Source organism: Callorhinus ursinus, unplaced genomic scaffold (assembly GCF_003265705.2).
Source record: "Callorhinus ursinus isolate GAN/ISIS: 27379988/994484 unplaced genomic scaffold, GSC_fseal_2.0 scaffold16, whole genome shotgun sequence".
Lineage (NCBI taxonomy): Eukaryota > Metazoa > Chordata > Mammalia > Carnivora > Otariidae > Callorhinus > Callorhinus ursinus.
Window position 1 is genome coordinate 10533986 of NW_027397078.1, and position 7262 is coordinate 10541247.

Consider the following 7262-nt stretch of genomic DNA (forward strand, 5'->3'; position numbering starts at 1 on the left):
GAACCCTCTTACACTGTTGGTGGGAATGCAAGTTGATACAGCCACTTTGGAAAACAGTGTGGAGGTTCCTCCAAAAATTAAAAATAGAGCTACCCTATGACCCAGCAATTGCACTCCTGGGTATTTACCCCAAAGACCAGATGTAGTGAAAAGAAGGGCCGTATGCACCCCAATGCTCATAGCAGCAATGTCCACAATAGCCAAACTGTGGAAAGAGCCGAGATGCCCTTCAACAGACGAATGGATAAAGAAGATGTGGTCCATATATACAATGGAATATTACTCAGCCATCAGAAAGGATGAATACCCAACTTTTACATCAACATGGATGGGACTGGAGGAGATTACGCTAAGTGAACTAAGTCAAGCAGAGAAAGTCAGTTATCATATGGCTTCACTTATTTGTGGAACATAATGAATAGCATGGAGGACATTAAGAGAAGGAAGGGAAAAATGAAGGGGGAGGGAATCGGAAGGGGAGACGAAAGAACCATGAGAGACTGTGGACTCCGAGAAACAAACTGAGGGTCTTAGAGGGGAGGGGGTGGGGGGATGGGTTAGCCCGGTGATGGGTATTAAGGAGGGTACGTACTGCATGGAGCACTGGGTGTTATACGAAAACAATGAATCGTGGATCACTAAATCAAAAACTAATGATGTATTGTGTGGTGACTAACATAATAAAAGTTTAAAAAATGTTTAATAAAAATTGATTAATAAAGAGAAAGAATCAAATATTTATTCTGTTTTCCTGTACAATCTATATTTTAGGCTAACTATATAGTTGAAGAACTCTAGCAGCAATCATCAAAAGTTGTAAAAATCGTTAGGTGGAAGTCAACAGGGACCTTTATAATGGAAGGATCAGGCTGACAGCACGTGAACCTACCAACTGTCTTCAGTTGAGTCACAGAAGGAAACAATATAACTCTACTGTCATACAAGCCAAAAAAGATAATAAGGCAATTTACTGAAAAGACTATTTACCAAGGTGTGGACATGGTTAAGGAAAACCAACACAGAACAATGAAGTACTCTAGAATTCGTATAAGTGGGGACCATTAACCCTAGGCTTGGAAGGGTAGAGAGCAGTTACTGGAATCTAAAAAGAGAGCTGTAGCTGAAAGAGAAGGCCACCCAAGGGCAGCCGTGTCATATGGTAAAGAAATGTAACCACTGTCCACCCGTGGCAACCCAACAGGGAAGTAATCAGAGGACTGAATACCTTGACTTTACTCTTAGCATTCTATGATTTATGGGTGTCTATCACTGGATAACCAGGAGCCAGAGAGCAAAGAAGTTTGTTGATGCAATCTATAAAAGTTGGCTCCTTGGGCAGATAGCAAGGTGGAGAAAAATGGAGAGTAAAACTGGAGGCATAAATAGGGAATATCTGATGCATAAGTGATAAACCCTTTCTGCACCAGTCTGATTCTTTAATAGACCTGAACAAAAGATCAGACTTCATAAGGATGTTCCCAGAATTCAGGATTTCCCAATTTCTTCCTCATTTTGAAAACTAATAAGAAGCAGGTTGATGTCCCAATAAATTCTAAATTCCAATAAAGTCCCCAGGATGAAGGTAGTGACCGTGTTGTTCATCCCAATTGCCAACTGGCAGACTAAAACATGTATAGTAAGAGTCTAGATGTGGTTAGAATTCTGAGCTCCTGGGGGTCTAGAGAAAGATAAGCCCTGTAACAAATCTAATTTGTCTGGCCCCTTGCAATTCCTTTAAGTTGATTTTTAAACAGCCTTCTTCAACAAAATCTTGCCCAAATTCCAAGTCTTTTCTCCTCTCCAACTAACTCTTCCAGCGCTCCTATTCTTTCTGTCCATGAAAAGACCTAATTATTTTTGTCACTTAATAACTAGGGTGATCATAATAGATAGTTGATCTTCATGATTCACAAATGGATTCATGATTCTTTATTTATGAATTTGCCTACTCACTAAAATTTATTTGTAACACCCAAATGAATGCTAGTGGTGCTTTTGCTGTCATTCACAGACATGTGCAGAGTGGTGAAAATTTTGAGTTGCTTGCTCACTGTGCGTGTTCCTAGCTGAGGTTGAACATGGCAGTGCTCCGCCTTCTTGCTTCAGGTCTTGTACTATAAACAAGGGTCCTTATTGCAGCCTATGTAGTGCCATGTTTTCCCCATTTCTGTGCTTCTGCTGCTGATTTTGCTGTTTAAAACGGCTGCCAAGCAAAGTGTTGGAAGTTCTGGCTAGTGTTCCTAGTGTTCCTAGTGCAAGAAGGCTGTGATGTGCTTTATGGGGAAAATACCTGTGTTGGATAAGTTTCATTAAGGCATAGTGCTTTTGCCATTAGTTCAATGTTAATGAACCAACAATGTATATGAAGTCAGGTGTCATTAAATAGAAACACAGATAAAACAAAGTTACATGCTGAGCAGTTGAGGAAAATGTTGTGACTAAAGACTTGCAGGAACCTAACCCTGTATTTTCCTTGGGAGCACTGGTTCAGTATTTGCTAATTCGATGTTTGCCGTGACTTTATAGAACATTACTATGAATAACAAGAATAGACTCAAAATATTTTGGGAAGTGAAAGATGGAATGCCTAGACAGTGGGTGAAAACTGGGACTAGGAACACTACCTAGTGTGTTGTAGCCAGCTCCCACTAGCTTGCAGAACTGATCCTGTGCATCTCTCCCCAACTCCACCATTCATTGACACCACAGTGAAATTGGCCATTGTGGTATAGTATTTACACCATGGAAATGGACACACCCTACAAATAGGACAGCCAGTTGTTAAACATTTACCAGCATATCACTGACTGTAACTCTTCCTTTGTGTAATTTTCCCCTCAAATTCCTTTTGTTGAAGAGCAGGAAGCACAGCAAAACTGCCACCAATTATTTCAGCTGCTTGTAGCACTGGAGAGAATAATTCTCAAGTGGATGACTGGAAATGTGGCAAAATCCTATCCTTACTGCCTGCATCTGTTGATCCCCATGTACCTGCCATTAGGGAATAATAGCTCCTCCTTCATTCTGACATCGCAAAATCTAACTGGAACCCTGATGACAAAGGAATCTGGAAAATATATAGTTTCCAGGCTTTCAGTCCTTGTGGTACAGGGAAGAACATGGGAGGGGGAAATAATACTATATTATTATAATAATATAGTGTTATTATAATGCTGAAATAATACTATATTATATCAGTAAACCCTATATGACATGGAGGGAAAATAACTCTTATATGAGTAAATATCAATGAACTATTCGATAAATGTTTTCTATATGCCATCTTTGTGCCACGCACATGCTACGGGATTTCAAGCAGTGATTTTCAAATTATGGGTAAAAATCTATAATAGGTTGCAATATTAATTTATTATGTGTGTCCAATGTTTTTTAAATAAAATAGAGCAAAGCAGAATAGAATACAAATATAAGATTGCATCAAATGTAGAGTAAATATTGTTTGTAAAACTTTTATCTCAGATACATAGGTATGTACGTGCCTACTTGTTTCCAGAGTAAAATGCACTTCTTACTGTGGATTACAGTCAAATAAAGTTAAAAAAATAGCTTTAGAGCAAGGATCAGTGAACCTTTTCTTTAAAGGATCATACAGTAAATATGTTAAGCTTTGAAGGCTATTGTCTGTGCTACAACTATTCAACTCTGTCTCTATAGGATGAAAGCAGCATAGGTAATAAGGAAATGAATGGACGAGGCTTGTTCCACTAAAAGTTATACAAAACCAGGTAGATGAGCAGTAGCTTTTGACTCACAGACCATAGTTTGCCAACTACTTTTTTAAAGCAGTGCTTCTCAAACTTTCTATGGTAAACAAAACAAAACAAAACAAAAAAACCCAGCTTTTTGTTTTTGTTTATACTGCCCAGGACAAGTATACGGGTCATACTATATACAACTCATCTGAGCAAGCTCAACACCTACTCCGGTCTATGCCTTGTTAAGCAACATGAATACAGTGATCACGCACTTAAACAATATGGAAATGTTAAATTTCTATAAAAGATTGTAAATACATACCCTTAGTTTGTGTACTTATTGTAGACTGGCAACAAGGAGTTCATAGGCTAAGGACCAGCTCTGGTCCATAAACCACATTTTGAGTAGCACTGCTTTATTTCATACACATACACATACATATAATTAATATAGGTATGTATAATTAACATACAGTGTTATATTAATTTCAACTGTACAATATAATGATTCAACAATTCTATACATTAGTGCTCATCATGATAAGGATACTCTTAATCCCCTTCACCTTTTTTTATTATGTTATGTTAATCACCATACATTACATCATTAGTTTTTGATGTAGTGTTCCATGAATAATCCCCTCCACCTTATTTCATCCATCTCCCCCACCTACCTCCCCTCTGGCAACTACCAATTTCTTCTCTATACTTAGGAGTCTATTTTTTGTTTGTCTCTTTTTTACTTTATTCATTGTTTTTTTTTTAATTCTACATATGAGTGAAATCATATGGTATTTGCCTTTCTCTGACTGACATATTTCATTTAGCATTATACCCTCTGGATCCACCAATGTTGTTGCAAATGGCAAGATTTCATTCTTTTTTATGGCTGAGTAATATTCCATTGTGTATATATGGCTATATATACCACATCTTCTTTATCCATTCATTTATCTATGCACACTATCTTGGCTATTGTAAATAATGCTACAATAAACATGGGGTGCATATATCTCTTTGAATTAATGTTTTCATTTTATTCTGGTAATACCCAGTAGTGGAATTACTGGATTATATAGTAATTCTATTTTTAATTTTTGAGGAACCTTCATACTGTTTTCTACAGTGGTTGCACCAATTTGCATTCCCATAACAGTGCATGAGGGTTTGTTTTTTTCCACCACATCCTCACCAACGCTTGTTATTTCTTGTGTTTTTTATTTTAGCCCTTCTGACAGGTGTGTAGTGATATCTCATTGTGGTTTTGATTTGCATTTCACTGATGATTACGGATGTTGAGCATCTTTTCATATGTCTGTTGATCATCTGTATGTCTTCTTTGGAAAAATGTCTAATCAATTCCTCTGCCTATTTTTTTAAGTTGGAATATTTGTTTTTTGGTGTTGAGTTATATAAGTTCTTCATATATTTTGGATACTAACCCTTTATTGGATATGTCAATTGCAAATATCTTTGCCCATTCAATAGGTTGTCTTTTTGTTCCGTTGATGGTTTCCTTTGTTGTGCAAACCCTTTTTATTTGGGTATAGTCCTAATAGTTTGACTTTGCTTTTGTTTCCCTTGTCAAAGGAGACATATCTAGAAAAATATTTTTATGGCTGATGTCAAAGAGCTTACTGCCTGTGTTTTTTTTTCTAGGCATTTTATGGTTTCAGGTCTCATATTTAGGTCTTTAACCCATTTTGAATTTATTTTTGTGTATAGTGTAAGAAAGTGGTCCAGTTTCATTCTTTTGCATGTAGCTGCCCAGTTTTCCCAACACCAGTTATTGAAGAGACTGTCTTTTTCCCATTGTGTATTCTTGCCTTGTTTGTTGCAGATTAATTGACCATAAAAGCATAGGTTTCTTTTTGAGTTGTCTATTCTGTTCCATTGATCTATGTGTCTATTTTTGTGCCAGTACCATACTGTTTTGATTACTGCAGCTTGGTAGTATATCATGAAATCTAGGATTGTGATACCTCCAGCTGTGTTCTTTCTCATGGTTGCTTTGGCTATTTGGTGTCATTTGTGGTTCCATACGAATTTTAGGATTATTTGTTCTAGTTCTGTGGGAAAATACTGTTGGTATCTTGACAAGGATTGAATTATCTCTGTAGATTGCTTTGGGTTGTATGGACATTTCAACAATGTTGGTTTTTTTGATCCATGAACATAGAACATCTTTCCTTTTGTTTGTGTCATCTTCAATTTCTTTCATCAATGTTTTAGTTTTCAGAGTACAAGTCTTTCACCTCCTTGATTAAGTCTATTCCTACATAGTTTACTATTTTTGGTACAATTGTAAATGAAAATGTTTTCCTAATTTCTCTTTGTGCTACTTCATTATTCATGTATAGAAATGCAACAGATTTCTCTATATTAATTTTGTATCCTGAAATTTTACTGAATTCATTTACCAGTTCTAGTAGTTTTTGGTGAGGTCTTTAAGATTTTCTAAATATAGTATCATGTCATCTGCAAATAGTGAAAATTCTACTTCTTCCTTACCAATTTGGATGCCTTTTATTTCTTTTTTGTTGTCTGACTGCTGTGGCTAGGACTTCCTGTACTATGTTGAATAAAGGGGTGGAGGAGTGGACATCCTTGTCTTGTTTCTGATCTTAGGAGAAAAGCTCTCAGTTTTTCACCATTGAGTATGATGTTAGCTGTGGGTTTTTCATATATGGCCTTTATTATGTCGAGATATGTGTCCTCTAAACCTGATTTGTTCAGAGTTTTTTTTTAATCATGAATAGATGGTTTACTTTGCCAAATGCTTTTTCTGCATCTATTGAAATGATCATATGGTTTTTATCCTTTTTCTTGTTGATGTGATGGATCATGTTGATTGATTTGCAAATACTAAGCTGTGCTTGCATCCCAGGAATAAATCCCACTTGATCATGGTGAATGATTTTTTTAATGTATTATTGGATTCAGTTTGCTAATATTTTGTTGAGGATTTTTGCATCTATGTTCATCAGGGATATTGGCCTGTAGTTCTCTTTTTTAGTGGTGTCTTTATCTGGTTTTGGTATCAGGGTAATGCTGCCCTCACTGAGTCTGGAACCTTTCCTTCCTCTCTCCTATTTTTTGAAATATTTTGAGAAGAATAGGTATTAACTCTTCTTTGAATGTTTGGTAGGATTCACCTGCAGAGCCATCTGATTTTGTTTGAGTCTCTCTCTTTTTTTTTTCTTATGAGTCTGGCTAATGGACTATCAATTTTGTTTGTTGAGAGTTTTTAAATTATTGATTCAATACTGTTCTTGTAACTCGTCTGTTCAAATTTTCTATTTCTTCCTAATTCAGTTTTGGAAGGTTGTATGTTTCTGGGAATTTATCCATTTTCTGGGTTGTCCAATCTGTTGGCATATAGTTTTTTCTATGTTATGTTAATCACCATACATTACATCATCAATTTTTGATGTAGTGTTCCAAGATTCGTTGTTTGCATATAACACAGTGCTCCATGCAGAACGTGCCCTCTTTAATACCCATCAGCAGGCTAACCCATCCCCCTACCCCCCTCCCCTCTAGAAC